The 21004-nt window shown below is 42.0% G+C and overlaps 1 protein-coding gene across 6 annotated transcripts in view; it reads left to right on the top strand.

Moving 5' to 3' along the window:
* The first annotated feature begins 13616 nt into the window (after positions 1–13616).
* Positions 13617–21004, top strand: part of fhip1aa (FHF complex subunit HOOK interacting protein 1Aa) — a 154399-nt gene continuing 147011 nt past the window's right edge. For 3 of the 6 annotated variants that reach the window (XM_080192847.1, XM_080192857.1, XM_080192876.1), the window contains exon 1: positions 13618–13963. The gene's annotated coding sequence lies outside the window, so the exon portion shown is untranslated. Of the gene's footprint in view, positions 13964–19923; positions 19976–21004 lie in introns of all 6 variants that reach the window. The other 3 variants (XM_080192828.1, XM_080192837.1, XM_080192885.1) reach the window with 2 other exon arrangements.

The following is a 21004-nucleotide window of genomic DNA, read 5'->3' as shown; positions in this document are numbered from 1 at the left end:
TATTGCAACATCTTTAGTGCTGATACTTTAATTTGTACTATAGCAACCACCAATCTAGGCTTATTTAGAAATCCTTGAAAATCCCAGAGAGAGGAAAAAGAACACCACTATTAACTACAGTATTCCAAAATTAGACATTCCTGCTGAACAAAATATCTTTTTACTTTCAGAAACATGACAATCATAGGAAAAAAAAGCTTGATTCCCATTGCCTGGAATTCCTAGTTTCATATTTCAATGTGGAATTATGCTAATTACAAATGATTAGAATAGTTAGAAAGAAATTTGTGTAATATTTGTACAGTCATTGCATGTTGACTGTTTATTGCAGATCATTTGAGAATATCATCATTCATCCTTCAGTATTGAGTTAGACCATCTTCGTTTGTCATCCAGGTGTTGGGCTGTGTGGGTGCGAAAGTGACTGATTAACCCTACCCATTGCTCCTCTTATACTGATATACCTTTGATAATTGCACTCCTTCAAGCTGAGTGATCCTGGGTAAGGGTCTCCAATGATGCACTGTAAATGTTAATGTCCATGAGGGAGGCTTTAAAGGTATCCTTGAAGCGTTTCTTCTGGTCGCCATGGGAGAATGCTCCATTCTGCAGTTCACCAAAGAAGAACTGCTTAGGGAGTCGGTTTCTGGTGACATGTCCAGCTCACAGGAGCAGTTTTTGTCATAACATTGTGAAGATGAGGACCATGCCGGATCTCACTGTCGGGGATTTTGTCTTGTCACTTGATTTAAATGCTTTAATGGGGTATATGGATGTCAGGGCAGGGGTTAGCACTTCTATCAGGGGAACACGTCGAGCTCTTCTCAGAGCAGTTGGCCTGCATTGGAGCCCACCTGACACTCTGCTCACATTTCTGGCTCCAAGAAGCTGTTATCATGTGGGCAGGCTAAACCAGGTAGCTAACAGGCCTAAGCCCTCAGTGAGATAGGGTTTGTCTACCTGAGCATGTGAAGTCTGTTTCTGGCAGATTGTGTGGAGGAAACTACTAACATGTTCAATGGAGCTCAAGGCAAAATCAGCAAAGTGTTGAGGAGCACAAAGAGCAGACGAGACATTAAAGATGTCCTGGTCATCCACTTTGCCCTGTCTTATCTCTAGCATCTGGACTCTCTATCCTGCCACTGTGGACATGGGAATAGAGAATGAAACTGATAGCATACAACTCTCCCTCACTTAAATCTAATTCATGCACAAGTAATCTTTAATTGAGAATATACTGCAAACAGGATAACATAACCTTTATGTTCGTGTCAATTCTCATAAAAGATCCTTTCTGCAGTATCAAAATGTCTTCATCCTTCCATTTACCAGCTGAAACTTAGTGTGCGTTCCAATGGTCTCCTTATAACACAGCAGTCACCTCTTATAAATACCAGAAATGGTGCTTTCATAGTGTGTTGTACCATTTTGCTGCTGGAGTTAAAGTGAGATACTAGTGAAACTCCATCCTTCCCTCCATTCTCAGCCTTTTTGTCTTTAAGATGATGATTTATAGGTTTCTATTTAACTAATTAACACAAACATTCATCAGTACAATATATAACTGAGGCTCTGTAACACACATATAAATCAACACACATATAGATCCAGTTCTTCTGGTGTCCAGATGGTCATACCACAGAGGTATTCTGCGATATATCTCTGAAAACTTTGGTTTCTGGGAGAGCTTTTGAAAATCCCTTTGCATGGATGCCACTGGAATTGCCCAGTTTGTTTTAACTTTTGATAGCAAATACCCGTGTTTGGAACCTTCCAAAAACAACTCCAACTCTGAGTTAGAATCAGAGACTTTGGATAATTCCAGTTCATTTACAAAAATAACTACCCAGGAAATAGTAGCAAAAGTAAACCATGACTAACACCAGGGGTAACTACACAACTGACACCCCAAACTCTCCACTGCCGTCCCCATGACCTCTACCCTCCCCCCAATATCCAGACCCACCAAACCCATGAACTTGCAGCTTCCTTCTAAACCCTCCAATCGCCCCTGGCTCAACCTCAGCACCCTATAGTTTGCGCTCTATCTGCTCTACCATCCTGTCACCCCATCCAATTGCTCCCCTACCCACCCTGTCACCTAAAACTTGCCACCCTACCAACCACGTGACCTACCATCATACCACACTACCAACTACCATGCTACACAGATGGCATCTTACTACCCTGTCACTCACCTTACCCACTTACCTCACTCACATTCATTCACTAACACAGTGAAAAGCTACTCAAATGTCCCCAAGATTTTCACTGTTACTGAATGAAGACGTACCAAAGTTTGGCAGCTAGTGCTGAGAAAAGGGGTGTGGCTTGGCTTCCCCTGATGATCCTGCACTATGAGGAAGGACTCTGACCTGAGGAGGCCCAGTTCAGAAATCCAAGTGGGAAGTTTTGAGCTCTGGCTGTGTGTGTGAAACAGGAGCAAAGTAGCAATACGATGGTGATTCAGCCCATGGTGAATGAAAAGGAACATTGGCAAACACTATCCCAACTATTACTAAAGTGTTATTTTCCTAGGAACATATTCAAAATAATTTGCTTAAGGACCTCATGAAGCTCCTCAAATGCATTATTGCTGCCAAGCTCTGTGTTTGTCTCTTTCACCATTCATTTCTTTGCCAGAGATAGGAATGGGAGCAGCAAAATGAGCAGTGAATACACAGCATCATGAGCCAAGTTGGAATGGTCAATTGGCACAATCTAACATCAGCAATTAAAGACGATTTCACAGTCGCACTGGAAGAGGGTGTCATGAGATTGTGAGTGAGGTATTCAGAAGAGAAAGTACGTGCATGTTAGGAGAGCAAAGGCTTCATCCAGGTTCAGTGACCCATCTCTCAATGTTCTGCTGTGTGCACTAAGGTCAAGAAAGGAGGTTGTGTCTTTCAGCAATCGAGCTGCCACTATCTATTGATCTGTTCGAATGCACATCCTCACTTGTCCCTGCCTGTATCCATCATTGCTACTTCAATGGAAATGGTAATGTCTCAGTTTCCTAATTCTCCACACAAATTCCTCAAATGCGTGCCGGTGCCACTCCTCATGACTAATCTGTCTGATTGTCACCCTCACCAAATGTATTGCATCAAATGTACACAAACATGCTTTAGAGCCAAGGGTGTGTCATTATCACCCTTGTGGAAGAAGAGAACACAGAATGCCAGGGAGATGTTGAGAATCAGAGGTAGATCACAAAAATTCATGGAGTTTTATCCAGCAGAAGAGAAAGCTTTGAGATTAGGGACGTGACAGTCACTCTATGTAAAAGAAGTTGGTTGTGCAATGATGCAGTGTGGTCTATTCATCTTACAAACCCACATCTACAAGACAAAGTCATCTTGACCTGACATTAGCAATTTAACCAAATATGGTAATCATGCATATTTCAACATTTGTGAAGACCCATATGTCTGCCAGCCATGAGATAAAACTTCCTTCATATACATGCATATGTAATAAGCTGAAAAGCAGACCATCTGGTGTGGAAACCCGCCTTGCCGGTTGGCAGGAAACATACCATTTTTCCTACCCGCCACAACATTTAGTCTCTGAAGTGGAAATTCCTGCCCATCAATTAAGAGGGGAAGTAAAGAGGAAAAGATGACTGGCAAAGAAAGAATACAAGTAGAAAGATAGTTAATATAAAAGGGAACTTGATTTTTTTTTTCCTGGCATGTAAATATTAAGTGGTGAATAAGAGTCAGGCAAAGCCTATTAGGGATAAAGAAAGGGATAAGATCATGAAATTGTTGTCAATTGTAAAAACCCATTAGGTTTGCTAACGTCCTTTATGGAAGGAAACCTGCCATCCTTACCAGGTCTGGCCTACATGGGACTCCAGGTCTACAGCAACATAGTTGATTTTTAGATGCCCTCTCAAATGGCCCAGCAAAATGCTCAGTTTAATTAGGGATAGGAATAACTGGTGGCCCAGCCAGTGATGCCCACATTCCAAAGGCACAACATCCAGGTCTGACTGAAAAGTGACAAGTAACATTCAGCCCACACAAGTGCCAGGCAATGACCATTTACATCAAAAGAAAATGTAATGGATTTCATGCTGAATTGCTCACTATTGACATCCTGGGGGTTACCATTCACCAGAAACTGAACTGGACCAACTGTATAAATACTGTGGTTACCAGTACAGGTCAAAGGTTGGAAATTCTGCAGAGATTAACTCACATTCTGACTCCCCAAAGTCTGTCTGCCATCTACAAGGCACCAAGTCAGGAATACTCCACTTGCCAGGATGAATGTGGCTCCAACGACACTCAAGAAACACAACACCATCCAGGACAAAACAGTCTGCTTGATTGGCACCCAGCATCTTAAATGTTAACTCTTTCCATCACCAGTGCACCTGGGCAATACAATAGTTAGCATTGCTGCCTCACAGTGCCAGGACCAAGGTTCAATTCCCAGCTTGGGTCATTGACTGTGCGGAATCTGCATGTTCTCCCCATGTCTGCATGGGTTTCCTCCAGGTGTTCCAGTTTTGTCTCACAGTCCAAAAGATGTGCTGGTTAGATGTATTGGCCATGCTAAGTTCTCCCTCAATATACCCGAACAGACACCAGAATGTGGCGTCTAGCAGATTTTCATAGTAACGTAATTGTGGTGTTAATATAAGCCTACTTGTGACACTAATAATTAAACTAAAACAGTGGCAACACTGTGTTCCATCTATAAGATACACTGTAGCAACCACCAAGGCTCCTTTGACAGCACCTTTTAAACCCTCAATCTCTACCACCCAGGGGAAGGGCAGCATGATGAATTAGAACACCACCACCTTCCTTGAAACTATATTGTCATTCCTTCACTGTTGCTGGAACTCCCTCCCTACACCACATGCACTGCAGCTATTCAAGAAGATGCTTCAACAGCACCTTCTCAAGAAAAATTAGCAATGGGCAACAAATGATGACCTATCCAGCGATGCCTACATCCTGTGAAAGAATAAAACAAAACAAATGCTAAAATCTGCCTGGACAACCTCATCCTTTTTACCGATCTTGTTGTCACTGATGTGGAGCACGATCACTGGCTCTTCACCCTACACCCTCAGGGAGAATGCTGTCAGCCGTTCACTGACATTGCTGACCCTAGCCCCAGGGAAACAACATACCATCCTGATTCACATGTGCAGCTACAGAAATGCCTGTCCATCCCCCTCATAATGGAATCCCACATTCCTATTGGTGCCTCAATCATCCTCTTGTCCCCGTGAACAGCTTAGCGATGCCGTCCAATTGACTCCAGCTACACACTTCCAAAGAGCTAATAATATCACCAGTATTTGGAATTGAATAATTGTATGCACTTGGGAACTCCACAATACATATCTGATCCTCCTTAATTATCTGGTGGTCACCCATTCCCATTCTTCCTTCAGTGTCGTTAACCTATGGGGTGCCCACATCTAGAAATGTGCTATCCATGAAACTTTCAGTCATGTGGATGCTCTCGAGTGAGGCCATCTGCTACTCAAGCTTTGAAACCCAAGAGCTTGAACTGCTACCACTGATGACACTTGCTTCACATGTAGTTGCCCAAGACACAAGAAGCATCCCAGAGTTTTCACATGGAACAGTTCTGCACTTCACTGTCCAAGATGCCCTGCCATGCCTTCCTATTTATTAGTAAATTAACTGGTTTAACAGAAATAAACTAAAGTCTTGCACAAAAAAACTCACCAGCTACTCACTAATTAGTCACTTCCCTGCTGCTGACATCAGTTTCTTTCACATAAGGAGTTAGTTAACGTAAATGTTTTTATTTAGCTCATCATTGATATACCTCAGACTTAAATTCACTGAAAAACTCAGAACTCTTTAGTCTTATCCCTTCCTCCTTAATTTTATTATCTTCTAGAGCTGAATAATTGAGTACTGATTTTAATTGCATGATAAATTATCAACATGGTTTTAGATTTTTATACAAATTAATTGATTTAGTCTTACATTTTAATTGATTATTTTAAATTGTATTAGAAGCTTATCAGTATACTAGCTCAATATGATTTTGACTTGTCCAGATCAGATTCATGGTCCTATCACAGAACTGCTTCCGGTCTTGCACCTCTCTTTGTGCAAGGGAGCTTGACAAGATATCTGATAGAGCTGTACAAAATTATTACAGGGCTAGATAAAGTCAACAAAGAAAAGCTGCTCCCTTCAGCTGACAGTATAATGACTAGGGGATTTAAGGTTTTGAGCAAAAGATGCAAAGGGAATATGAGGAAGAGCTTTTAACCCAGTGAGTGATAATGCCCTGGAACTGAGCCACAATGTTTCTATCACTCAGTGAATTGACTGACACCAATTGGTGGATTAGTGGATGGATGGTTACAGAATGGTTTGTGTAAAGTGAGGGATATGTTATTACAATTTTAGTTCAGTGTGAGTGACTAACGGAACCTTTGAGCTACTGGGTTATCACTGGCATCTTGAATAGCAATGTGGTCAGCTAGTTTTCCTCCTCGGCACTGGAATCTCTATCAGAAAGGAAAGCTGGAGAACTTGTTCCACCTGCATCTCTAATTCTTGCTGATATGCAATGCTGTGCACACTGCAGTGCACCACGATTATCTTGGAGATTGTCATCTACAAGGACTGAACACACTTCCTGACTTGTCCAGGCACCTGAAGCACAACTTGAGTATGCTAATGATTTGCTCAATGACAATATTGTTATATGGCTCCTTGCAGTTCTCCTCATTCTCATTGATGAAGTTCTTTACAAGTGTCATCAGCCCACGTCTGAAGGAGTTATCCCTTTTCACCTGACAGCCACCCTTTCCAGATTGTTTTAGCTTGGAACATAGAGACTGTCACAACATGAAAGCATCACAGCAATTCCCAGGGAATTGGCTCCAAATTGCATATACTTTCTCTTGTGGGTGCACACCAACTGCATATTGATACAACACAAACCCTTATAGTTGCCATATGCACCTGGCTGACCTGGGAGTGCTTAGATTGCAATCTGTGTGCAGTCAATGACACATCGTACCAATGGGAATCCAGCCAGAGACAAAATTCCCAGTGCATATTATCTTGGCAATTGTTATCACAGGCAAGGTGTATATAGGTCCCAGCCCAATTTGTTGACCAACAGTGGGTTTCTTGCTATATCTTCAGTGGTGGAACTGAATGGAAATAAATTAAGGATGGTGCTGACTTTCACAACCACTGGTAATGAATAGCTACTAGGTCCAGCAGAACTTCTACAGATGATACAGTGACTACAGATATTTGCAACCAGCTAACATCACATCACAATCTCAACATTCAGAAGCACTACTCCTCACATCTAGGCAACTAAGTCTTTGTGCACTCTTCAGACTGAGTCTGGCCTTCAGTGAACTTGTTCCTTCCCTGCTGGCCACCCTGCAGCATGACCTGGTTGTTGCGGATTTTGTTCCATTCTCTTTCGTCAGTCCAATCAAAAGCAGGCATGTCATCACCCATTGTGACGTTCAATGTTTGAACAGTTCCAAATTCCCCAAATCACTTCTCTTACAACAATTACTCTCGCCAAAGAGGGAACTGAGAAAACAACTGTGAGTACTGAACTTTTAGTCTAGTCTGGTTTCCCTTTGAATAAAATGCCACACAATCGCATCTGACCCTTCCCCCCAAGAAACCTCATACTGCAGCAGTTTATTGCAATTCCAGCTCCCAAATGCACAGTAGGAGCCCAATTTAAATAGGCTATCAGGTGCCCTACCTCTCCATGACTCTTAGAAGACTCAATGTTCACTGCTGTAAAAATACCTGTTGGGTGTGTGTGCAGTGGGTTGGAGTCATACTATAGAAATTTTACATTTTGACCCTGATCCTCTCCCATCCCATTGTGGGCAAGTGAGTATCAAGGCCCCTTTAACCTGCTCTCTATTTGACACACAACAGTTGACTGCATTGTTTCTGGGAACGAAAAAAATCAGCATCATCCCTGTGTCATCACTTTCTCATTACTCTCGAAAAACATGCTTCCTTGGAATTGGATGAGGACGAGTCTGGTCAAAAATGTAGTATTCCCATTCTTAATCTGTCTTCAGCTCTGGAACTAAACTTCTGCAAGTTTCATCATTTTAGAAACGGAAAAGTGAAAATTAGAGGAGGAGAAAGAAATAAGAAGAACTGGCTACTGGCCATCCTAAATAATGCAACACTTAAACATTAATTATTAATTGAAGCTAACTGTAGACTTTATTTTACCACTTACACTCAAGTACAATTTGTTTGGATGTTCCCTGCTGTATTCCCTTAAAACTGGGCTTTAAATCCATCTCACTCACTGAACACTGAAGGAACTGATATGTATGAAAGAAGCCAACTCAGCTACAAAGGAATGTGGAATGTGTTTTGCTGAGCAAAGTACAACACAGAAACTGTAAATCATAAGTGAAATGTGACTATAACAGAATCACTAAATTATGTTGATTAATTCAAGACAATGTTAAAGATGCTCATCTCATAAATGGTCCAGCTCTGAGAATTATTTTATTTGAGCTCTTGCTCCACTTCAAAGGAAGTGACTCAAATTAGACGCTGTGTACTTTGTGCAGTGATTCCCTTCCCGCAATTGGATATGTCAAAGCTGGTTGCTGTGCAAACAAGTTATAAATATATATGCGTGCAGCACTGAAAACTGAAAATCCTCAATGTCAAACAATAATTTTCTAAATGAGCAAATGGAGAAAGTTTGGGAACAACATATATGTTAACATAGGGCAGATACTGAACTGGATTAGCCATATAAATACTGTGGCTACAAAAGCAGGTAGAGGCTAGGAATTCTGCTCGACCTCATGGTTCATTATGTCTACAGATACATGGGCTGCAAAAGTGATGTCTCTTTACAATTTATTTTATCGATGAGTGATTTGGCACGCCATGAATTGGCCAATTGGTTGCTACAATCACTTCTGAGCAAGTTTTACACATAGATCTGCAAAGACCATACAGGATTGAATACTGATAGCAACGTCCATGTGCTCATTGGATATTGCTAGCCTGTTCACAAATGTACCGCGCAAGGAAGCCATAGACATTTGCATTGTGTCACTCTGTCATGGCAATTTAGATGTGCCGCCATTATCTGAATCTGTATTCACTGAACTTATGAACTCAACAGTCTGTGCAGTTGACTGACGCCACGTTTGCCCAAATGGATGATGTTGCCATGGGATCTCATCTGGTCTAAGCTCTCGCAACAGCTTTGTTGGCTTCCGTGAAATATGCATCTTCGACAGAATGATCTCCTATCCATTGCATATTTCTGACATGTAGATACTCTGTTTGCTATATTTGAATCTGTAACTGCATATAAAAATTTCCTCGTGCCTTAATGGGCTCCATCCTGCACTCAAATTCACCTTTGAAATTGGGCTATGAAATGAGTTCCCTTTCCTCAACTTGCTAGTTGAGAAATATGCCAATGGGTTTTCTACTCTGTCTATCGCAAACCTATCTTCACTTGTCAATACACATGTTACGATTCTTATTGTTCCTCATAAGATTCATCTTATTGGCAATCTTGTAAATGGGGCCTGAGCCATTTGTTCAGTGTGCAAGCTTGATGTTAAAATAGGAAATGTTCAGATTATTGCTCGCTGTATCGCATACAAACTCATGAATGGGCCTAAGGCCGTCCCTTTTGGATCTGAAAATTCTTGTACCAAGTACTTTTAGTTAAGCTATAAATATCTCCTTTATATAACCATCACTGAGTAATCTCATCCTGGCCCTCTCTTTCTTACCCTTGTCCACCTCACCCTCCACAGTGGCCCAAGAATAATAACATTCTGATCGAGTTGGGGGCAGTGGAATTTGGGGGACAATCTTGGCTGTATGACTGTTAGACAGCTTTTTGGGATTGGACAGACCCAATGAAAGTCAAAACATGCTTAACAAATCTTTTTGAGAGCTTTTTGAGAATGTAACTAGTAGAATAGTTAAGGGGCAACCAGTGGATTTGGTGTATTTGGATCTTCAGAAAGCTTTTGATAAGATCCCTCATAAGAGGTTAGTAGGCAAAATGAAAGCACATGGGATGGTGGGGGGTGGTAATGTATTGGCATGGATCGAGAATTGATTGACAGACAGGAAACAGAATGGGAAAAAAAAAAATGGGTAATTTCCAAATAGCAGTCAGTGACTAGTAGGATACTACGCAGGGATTTTCTTTTTTATTTATTTGTGGGACATGGGTGTTGCTGGCTGGCCAGCATTTATTGCCCATTCCTAGTTGGCCTTGGAGTTAATCACATTACTGTGGCTCTGGAGTCACATGGAGACCAGACCAGGTAAAGACAGCAGATTTCCTTCCCTAAAGGATATTAGTGAACGAGGTGGACTTTCCTGACAATCGGCAATGGTTTTATAATCATCAGTAGATTCTTAATTCCAGATTTTAAAATTCAATTCAAATTCCACCATCTGCCATGATGGGATTCAAACCCAGGTCCCCAGAACATTAGCTGAGTTTCTAGATTAATAATTTAGCAATAATACCACAGGCCACCACGTCCCCATCAATGCTTGGGCCCCAGCTGTTCATGATATATATAAATAACTTCAATGACAAAACCAAATATAACATTTCCAAATTTGTTGACGACTCAAAACTAGGTGGAATTGTGAGTTATGAGGAGGATGCAAGGAGGCTTCAAGATGATTTAGACAAATTGAGTGAGTGGACAAACACATGGCAAATGCAGTACAATGTGGCTAAATATGAAGATATACAGCTTAGTGTGAAAAATAGAAAGAAAGAATGTTATTTAAATTGTGACATTTTGGGATGTGTGGATGTACAAGTGGATCTGGATGTCCTTGTACACCAGTCAATGAAAGTGGAGAGGCAGGTGCAGCAAGCAATTAGGAAGGCAAATGGCATACTGGCCTTCATTGCAAGAGGATTTGAGTTCAGAAGTAGAGATGTCTTAATGCAGTTATACAGGGTCTTGGTGAGATCACACCTGAAGTATTGCAATTTTTTCATCTCCTTACGTAAGAAATGATACACTTGCCACAGAGGCATTGTAGGTTCACTAGGCTGACACAGACTAGCTGCAGGTACTAGATTCCCCAGAGAGGGGCAAAACTTGGGAAATAAGACGGTAACAGAAGTGTTAGTGAGGGATCAGCTTGGGACCAGTGACCATAATTCCATTAGTTTTAAGATAGCTATGGAGAATGATAGGTCTGGCCCAAAAGTTAAAATTCTATATTGGGGTAAGGCCAATTTTGACGGTATCAGGCAGAAACTTTCAACAGTTAATTCGGGGAGTCTGTGGGAAGGCAAAGAAACATCTGGTAAGTGGAAGGCTTTCAAAAATGTGTTACCCAAGGTTCAGGGTAAGCACATTCCTCTTAGAGTGAAGAGCAAGGCTGGTAGAAGTAGGAAACCCTGAATAACTCAGGATATTGAGGCCCTGGTCAAGGAGGAGACACATGACATGCACAGGCAGCTGGGATAAAGTGGATCCCTTGAAGTGTATAGAGGTTGTAGGAGTAGAGTTAAGGAAGAAATCAGGAGGGCAAAAAGGGGACATGAGATTGTTTTGGCAGATAAGGCAAAGGAGAATCCAAAGAGCTTCTACAAATACATAAAGGGCAAAAGAGTAACTGGGGAGATAGTACGACTTTTTAAGGATCAACAAGATCATCTATTGCGGATCTGTAAGAGATGGATGGGATCCTAAGTGAATATTTCTCATCAGTATTCACTGTTGAGAAAAGCATGGATGTTAGGAAACTTGAGGATATAAACAATGATGACTTGGGGAGCATATTTATAACACAGGAGATGCTGGAAGTCTTAAAGTGCATCAAGGTAGACAAATCCCCAGAACCTGATGAAGTGTATCCCAGGGCACGTTTGGAGGCTAAGAAGGAAATTGTGGGTCACCTAGCAGAGATATTTGAATCATTGATAGTCACAGGTGAGGTGCCTGAAGATTGGAGGGTGGCAAATGTTGTGCCTTTATTTAAGGGCTGCAGGAAAAAGCCTGGGACCTACAGGCCGGTGAGCCTCATAGCTGTAGTGGATAAGTTGTTAGAAGGTATTCTGAGAGACAGGATCTACAGGCATTTAGAGACACAAGGACTGATTAGGGACAGTCAGCATGTGAGTGGAAAATTATGTCTCACAAATTTGATTGAGTTTTTTGAAGGGGGTAACCAAGAAGGTTGATAAGGGCAGTGCAGTTGATGTCGTCTACATGGTCTTTAGCAAAGCCTTTGAAAAGATATCACATGGTCGGTTGTTGTATAAGGTTAAATCTCACAAGATCCGGGGTGAGGTAGCCAAATGGATGCAAAATTGGCTTGATGACAGAAGACAGAGGGTGGTTGTAGAGGGTTGTTTTTTCAAATGGGAGGCCTATAACTAGTGGTGTGCCTCAGGGAGTGCTGACTCCACTATTATTTGTCATTTATATTAATGATTTGGATGAGAATTTAGTAGGCATGATTAGTAAGTTTGCAGATGACACCAAGATTGGTGGCATAGTGGACAGTGAAGAATGTTATCTAGGATTGCAATGGGATCACGATCAATTGGGCCAGTAGACTGATGAATGGCAGATGGAGTTTAATTTAGATAAATGCGAGGTGATACATTTTGGTAGCTTGAACCAGGGCAGCACTTACTCAGTTAGTGGTAGGACGCTGGGGAGAGTTATAGAAAAAAAAAGAGATCTATGGGTACAGATTCATACCTCCTTGAAAGTGGAGTCACAGGTGGACAGAGTGGTGAAGTAGACATTCAGCATGCTTGGTTTCATTGGCCAGGACATTGAATACATGGGTCGGGATGTCTTGTTGAAATTGTACAAGACATTGGTAAGGCCACATTTGGAATACTGTGTACAGTTCTGTTTACCCTGTTATAGAAAGGATATTATTAAACTAGAAAGAGTGCAGAAAAGATTTACTAGGATATTACCATGACTTGATGGTTTAAGTTATAAGGAGAGACTGGATAGACTGGGACATTTTCCCCTGGAGCATAGGAGGCTTTGGGGTGATCATATAGAGGTCTGTAAAATAATGAGAGGCATAGGTAAGCTAGATAGTTAACACCTATTCCCAAAGGCGGGGGAGTCTAAAAATAGAGCATAGGGAAGAGATACAAAATGGTCCAGAAGGGCAATTTTTTCATACAGAGGGTGGTGTCTGGAACAAGCTGCCAGAGCTAGAGGTGGGTACAATTTTGTCTTTTAGAAAGGGTTTAGACAGTTACATGGGTAAAGTGGGTATAGAGGGATATAGACCAAACACAAGCAAATGGGATTAGCTTAGGGGCTAATAAAGGGCTGGTATGAACAAATTGAACTGAAGGGCCTGTTTCCATGCTGTAGACCTCTATGACTCTATACTAACTATTTGTACTGACCTCGTGCTGAGCCCAGCGACAGGACGCTGGCACCCAGGACAGACTAAACCCACTCTGAGCTTTGGCACCCAGTGCCGGAGGGGCGGCTCCCTCTGGCGGTGATAGTGGCTCTTCCCGGGCAGGCTGGGCTCCGCTCTTCTCTGAACACAGGTTACTTTTCCAGCTCCACCCACCTCCGGCCTTTGCACATCATAACCTGGGCACTCCCTCCCTCATCGGTATTATTTTCATTTCTTCCCTTATCGCCGCCACCTGCTTTTTTCCCAGGGAGCTGGTGTCACTGAGGTGCCTTTGAGAGGAGCTCCTGAACTTGTATATGTTTTGAGCTGGGAGGAAGTATTGGCTGATCCAGGGGATTAGAAACTGTACAAAGCTCTCTCTTTTCCCCTCCCTCCGCCACCTGGCTTTCTGATCCAGGGAAGGAAACAGAGAAACAAGACTCCACATTGACCTGGCGATGGGCAGAGCCCAGGAACTGGAGTAAGGGAAGGTGCAGACAGGAATTTTGCAGAGTCTCTGCTGCCTTAACCGGGTAAGTTTAAATGTCCCACTTTCGACACTCACCGGGGGAGGTTAAAGCTCTTTTACTATTTGTATGTTTCTCCTTCCCCCAGCTAATAATCCAATAGCGGAGGTCGATTATTTTATTTACCTGGTTTTTGCCCACTGGGGGTAACTCGATCTCTTTAATTCAAACTCTCAAGTTGCTCCCTCCCGCCCCATTAGAAAGGAAACGCTTCTACACAGAGCGAGAGTCTGCCAAAGAAACCGGGTTACTCGGCAATGTACAGCCAAACAAGTTAACAGGATAAGGTATTGTACCCACTCATGGCGACACCTGTTTTTTCTTTCCGAGCTGTGCCTGGTGTTTTACTGGTTGTGAAATGTTTTTGGTTTGCTTATCCAGCCCACTGTAGACCGTGCTTGCAAAAAGGGAGAGAGGAACATTGAGAGAATATTGCAACGGGATCACATTTTCGGAGCACTTACCTCGGTTGTTCTGACAGTCGTTCATTACCCTTTAAAAGCCTTTAGATAACCAACCCTAAAAGCTGCTTTTATGTTTCTAGGGGAAGGAACACACTTGGAAATAGAGCACAACTTGACGTCGATTGCTGTGAGACAGTTAATTCCTTTAACTAATGTCCACCCCCGGCTGGAACGTAATGAAACCTTGGTTTATGTGGAATAAGCTCAGCTGTTTCACTACTCCCCTGTTAAAGTCCCACCCAGGACTTGAGGAACAACTTGTAAATGGGGACATGTTCTGAAATCGGAGTGAGTGCTCTGTTTCCAGGGGTAGACAGGTTGATTTGAGAAATTATCATGTGACGTGTCCCTTGGAACTGAGCTGGAACGGTTGTTAAGGAGATGTGCCTTGGGACATTACATCATTGCTATTAACCCTTGTAGGTCTGTAGCAGAACCCAGAGTAAGTAGCTTAGATTGTGTTTTAAAATGTACAGTTAGAATGTATTTTGTTTAGTTATTTTAACGTTAATCTAAAACGCTGACAGTTTGCTTTTAATGGAAATAAGTAAAAGTGCGTTTGGAATTTTTGGGGGATTGAAAGAATTACGCCTTTCGGTGGTAAAGTGTATTGGTGAAAGTATTTTATCTTCTATGGATGATGCTCATTACCCCAATGCACTAAGTGCATGTGGTGACTAGAACATGACGAAATTGCTGAGCTTGAATCCTAATTTGCTGGTTAAAATTCTGAATTCCACGTGTAATACATGAGTCTTTTAAAAGATGCCTGCTAGGGGATTTTCACAATAACTTTGCTGCAGTGTTAATGTAAGCCTACTTGTGACAATAAATAAACTTAAAGAAATGATCCTGGAAAGATCATATGGGGAGGACTTCTCATGTTAGGGATGTGCTGTGGTAACAATAGTTGTTGGCACTGCCAAAACTTTATAGGTTATTTGGTAGCCATTGGAGCATCATTCTCTTCTGGTGCTCAAGCTATGCGTCAGCTGAACCTGAAATCCCACCTGGTGCTTGGCAACAGGACAACAAAATGATGGCATTTTAAAAGCACTCTTCAGTAGATATTGTTATAGGGAATCCTTATCTAGTTTATTAATTTGTGCTTGTGCAAGAAATAAAAGATGAATTGGAAAAACTATGATATCATAGAATCCCTAAAGTGCAGAAGGAGGCCATATTTGACCTATCAAGTCTATATGACTCGCTGACAGGCTACCTTACCCAGGCTCTCTCTCTGCCCTAACCCCACGTATCTACCCTGCTAATCCATCTAAACTACACATCTTGGGACACTAAGGAGCAATTTACCTTGGCCAATCCATCTAATCTGCACATCTTTGGGCTGTGGGAGGAAACTGGAGCATCTGGAGGAAACCCACACAGACATGGGGAGAACATGCATACTCCACACGGTCACCCAAGCTGGAATTCAACTTGGGTTCCTGGTGCCGTGAGGCAGCAGTGCTATCTACTTTGCCATCATGCCACCTTTGAACTTATAAACAACTACTAACAAATAGGCTCTTACTATGTTCCAAGGTTGCATTTTAAACCTAAGGTTTTATAGTGTGACTGACTGCTTGGTACATTGTACTAATTTACTTGGTTTCTCGCGAGCTTTCTAATGAACTTAATGCTAATGAGATGTTTTTGAAGATCTTCCCTCACTAGATCCATGTGAAAAGCTAGTATTAGAAATCTTTAAACAGAAAGTTCACTCAGCGGAAAACAGTCCATGTCCATCAAGTTGAAGTTTTACATTTCAGACATTTGGCTTGTAATATGCCTCTTCCTGGGCCAGAGTAGTGTAACAACTTGGGCTTCTGATTATTAATGAAGAATAATGCTTTGGGAGTGAGTTGCTTGTTCACTTGTATTGGAGGAGGGGCATAGACTGGCAGGACCAACGCCTCTAATAGAGATATTTTGCTTCTCTCTCATTGCTGCGCCTTGTTAATTACAGTTCAAACCACTAGTAATGGTCCCTGTCTTCCCTGTTAAGCACAATACTTATACAAAAGATAAAATACTGCTGATGATTGAAGTCTGCAGAGAAAATGTTAGGCCTATTCAGCAGGTCAGGCAAAATTGGTTGAGAGAAACGGTTAATGTTTCAGATATCTGGCCTTTTGTCAAAATTGGAAAATAATAAACATAACCAGTTTTCAAGAAACAGTGAGCTAGAGAAAGTTGGGGAGGACAAGATTATGATAGGATAAAAGGCAGGTTTTGTCAATCTGACAAAAGTGTAATAAGTGCAAGTCAAAAGAGATGGTCATAGAGATATGTAGCACAGAAGCAGGCCCTTTGGCCCAACTCATTCATGCTGACCAGGTTTCCTAAACTGAACTAGCCTCATTTATCTGCATTTGGCCCATATCCCTTTAAGCCTTTCCTAGCCATGAACCTGTCCAAATGCCTTTTAAAGGATGGTATTGGAACAAAAGCCACTGGGAATGAGTTTATTTATTGTCACAAATAAGCTTACATTAACACTGCAGCAAAGTTATTGTGAAAATCCGCTGGTTGGAATCCTATCTAGCACAAAAGAAGGGAGGATGGGCCCCAAGACATCACTTCAGGAATTTCTTAGGACAACGTCCTAGGCCCAACCAGCTTCAACATTCCCTCCATCATAAAGTCAAAAATGGGGATGTTTGCTGATGATTTCAGTCCATTCCCAATTCCTCAAGCGTTGTGGCCACATGTAGCACAACCTGAACACCATTGAAGCTTGGGCTCATAATGGCAAGTAACATGTATAACTCCAATGCCAGGCAATGGCCATCTCCAATAAGAGAGAATGTAACCACTGCAACGAAGCTGTGCATTTAAGAAATATATTTATATCATGTTTCTTGTAAGGGGCATATTTAAAATTCAACTGTTTTTCAGGGTGCCGATTTACTTAAGGAATCTTTTTAAATTGGTAGCTGGGGGAACAGAATAAGTAAATGGTTTTTTCCAGCTAAGCTAATGTATTTGTGTTTGCTTAGGTTTCCTTTGGGGTTTCAGCTTAGAGTTTTAATTAGGTTGATTGACAAGAACTGAGTCATGTGCTTAATGGAAGGAACAAAACTTGCAGGGAAAAACATTTTCTCTTTCATTTTAAAACAAGCAGCTGCAGGAAATTCTGTGGCCTCTAACGCACCTTCTGATTGCCCAAAGTCTACCCACTATCTGCTAGGCACAAGTCAGGAGTGCAATGAAGTAATCTCCACTTGCCCAGCTGAGTGCAACTCAAGATTACTCCAGAAGTTTGACACCATCCAGGACAAAGCAGTTAGCTTGATTAATATCCCAACCATCGCTTTAAGCATTTACTTTCTCCTCCACTGATGCACCGTGGCAGAAGTGTGTGCCATATAATGAATGCACTGCCAAAATTTGCCAAGGCTTGTTCAACAGATCCATTCAAATCCATATAACCTCTATTACCTGGATGAACCAGGGCAGCAGATGCCTGGAAATGCCAGTACTTGCAAGCTTCCCTGCAAGTCGCACAATATTCTGACTTGCAACTATATTGCCATTCCTACACTGTTGCTAGGTCAAGAACATAGAACTTCCTTAACAGCGTGATGGGTGTACCTTCGCTACATGGACTGTGATTCATCATCATCTTCTCAGTGACAATTAGGAATGTGCAATAAATACTAGTTTTGCCAAATCAAATCTTAGCCTATTTCCCAATCTTGCAGTTCCTCCTCTTCCATTGAGCATCTCATCTGATCTCTTTGCTCGTTTGAATCTTTTATTTTCTGCCCCCCTAAATACCATCTAAATAGTGCCATCTTCACTGTTTTCCTTTATCATCCTCTGCCCCAAGTGACTCCTCCTCAGGAATTTCAAGCTCTGAACTAGACTATCAATCTCAGCTGGTCAACCATTTTCTATCCTGTTTAAACCTTGCTACCTGTGACCTATCTCTCTCCAAGTTGTATTCAAAACATTACCCCTGTGCTTGTTGCCCTACATCCTTGATTTTAAACCCTTTAATAGCCTTCAGCCCCACAACCTCCTGAAATGTCTTTGTTCCTCTGATTCTTGAGCATCCAGGTTTTAATTGTTCACTAGGGGCGGCTGTGCCTTCAGTTGCCAAGACCCTAAGCTCTGGCTGATTTACTAATCCTCTTTGTCTCTTGAGCGTCATAAGAGACATCTTTCTTGATCTTTAGTCATGTTCTGTGCCTCTCTCCACAAGAGCCCCATTTCATTCAGCTTAGCCATCACAGTCCTATGCCAATTTATCTTTGGCCTGCCTGGGTTTCTCTTTCCTGGCATTGTCCATCTAAGGACCACTTTGGCTATTCTCCCTGACAGTTTTCTGAATACGTGGCCAAGCCATTGAATGTTGGTGGGATTTGGTCTCACTTATAATGCTGTGATAGCCAGTTTTTTTCTTGCAGATCCAAGTTGAAGATCATGTTTGGCCAGGAGATGTGGCAGATTTTCCTGAGACGTCTTTCTGTCTCTCTACCTCCTTTTTCTTCCTTCACCCTATAACCTACCTCTCTGACTAAACGTTTTGTCATCTCCATCGGAGCTATAGGGATAGGGCGAGGAGGTTGGCTTGGGTGGGATGCTATTTTGGAAAGTCAGTTCAGACCCGATGGACTGAATGGCCTCTTTCTGCAATATAGAGATTCTGGGGTTCTTTGGATGCAGGGAAGGAAATAAATGCTGCAGTGGAATGGAATATGGGATCCTTTATATTGAGTGCAAGCTTCGTGGAGACGCGAGCAGGAACCCATCAAATTATTACATATATGATTGTAGTTTTGTGCAGATAATGGGTGGAATTTTCCCTTGAGGATCCTGAGTGTCATAACAGCGAGAATAATGGAGCGTGTTGGCATCTAGGGTGTGCTCTGCACTTCAGTCGTCCCACACTCAGTCACCTTTTTGGACGGTGTTGAGTTATGTGCCAGTACTGGGAAGGGGTGTGAGTGGGGAGGCTACTCATGCTGGTGAGCTGGGTACCCTGATCTCATGGTTGCAAAACAATCGGGCACCCCAACCCTGACGTGCACCTTGTCATGGCCCTCACTCAGGTTCCACACCTCTCCCACTTCCAGGTACACTGGCTATGCTGAACTGGCACATTGGCAGTGTCCTCTGGGTGTCTGTTGCGCAGGGCTAGGGTGTCCAGTGGGCATTAAAGATGGGCACTGACTAGCCATTCCCCTGACTACCTAGGGAACTTCAATAGCTGCCAAGCCCCCTGGCATCACCATTGCTTCAGGTGTGTGTGACTGGAGACCTGTACTAATTTGCGCCCTTATGGCGCTGAGCTGGATATCTGGAAGATTCCATGTGCTGGGTTTCGAATGGGCTATGCATATTCAAATACTACTTTAAATATGCTAACTGACTTTGTGCTAGGCGCAAATTGGATTTTTAGCTTTGCACTCTACTTTCCTGACCCACCATGCTGATTGCTGGATGTGATAAGGTGGTAAATTACATCCAATTTCTTTATCCCATTACTTCTAGGAGCAATAACCTCAGCAACAACCACCAACAAGAGGTGTCAATCTGACTCCAGGTGGGGAATTACTTTATTGGCTGTATGTCGTAGAATTGTCGGTGGAAGTACTTTTTTGTCTTGAAATGTACTTGGAAATAAGATTGAAACTTGGCTAAATTTGTTTATAAGTATGATAACCAATTAAAAAGTGGAAACATAAACTTCACCAGTTAGGGGGTGGAAAGAGAATTAACGCACAACAAATTGTCACAATGTAGACAAGAATTAAAAGAAATTCTCTGTCTTCAGTTGGTATTAGAAACCATACATCTACCAGAACCAAGGTTGCAGACAGCTACCCAGTTCTGGTGATGCTTCTTCTGAACCAGCTACTGTTTGTTATCCAGCAGCAGTTCAGATAGTGTAATGGCAATGTAGAGAGCTGCACCAATAGCCCAAAGAACATGAATTCAAATCACACCATGACAGTTTTAGAATTGAAATTCAGGTTTCATTTCTTAAGAATGTGGGAATAAAAAATTGTCATCTGCTGAAGTGGCAATGAAGCTGCTTTATTGTCATAAAAACCTAATTGGATCTCTTGTGTCCTTTTTTTGTCCACCTGCTATTCTGGGATGGATTAGGTTCTTGGCATTGTCCTTATCCTTTCTGGTTTATAAGTAACTCCCAATTATATCAAAAACCATCAGCAAGAAATCCCTCCACAACCAGCTTAGAGCAACAAGCCTGGCTATAAACAGGCCTTGCGACACCCATAGCCTTAAAATGAATATTTAGGAAAGAGGATGGTTGCCACTCTTGAGTAATGTTTAGCAGCATTCAGTGCTCTGTGTATCAGAGTTGTGGATAGCCGCTTTGATTTCATTTCATCTTGTCTAAGTAACAGTTATGGTGCTTCTTTGTAACCATGTCCTTGCTGTGAAAAGAAAAGTTTCCCTCAGCTACTACCTGTTAATACCTTTTATGTGAGGTTAAGAGTAGCTTTGATTGAGTCTTTAAAGAAGTTGCTTGATTACCTTCTTGGCTGTATTTGTTGTGTGACTCAGAAAGGAAAACACTGACCTCAGCATAAGAAACAAAAACAAT

The sequence above is a fragment of the Carcharhinus amblyrhynchos genome, chromosome 1, assembly GCF_965287045.1.
Source record: "Carcharhinus amblyrhynchos chromosome 1, sCarAmb.v2.hapA, whole genome shotgun sequence".
NCBI lineage: Eukaryota > Metazoa > Chordata > Chondrichthyes > Carcharhiniformes > Carcharhinidae > Carcharhinus > Carcharhinus amblyrhynchos.
Note: the sequence above shows the minus strand (reverse complement) of the source record. Positions and strands in the feature narration are given on the sequence as shown.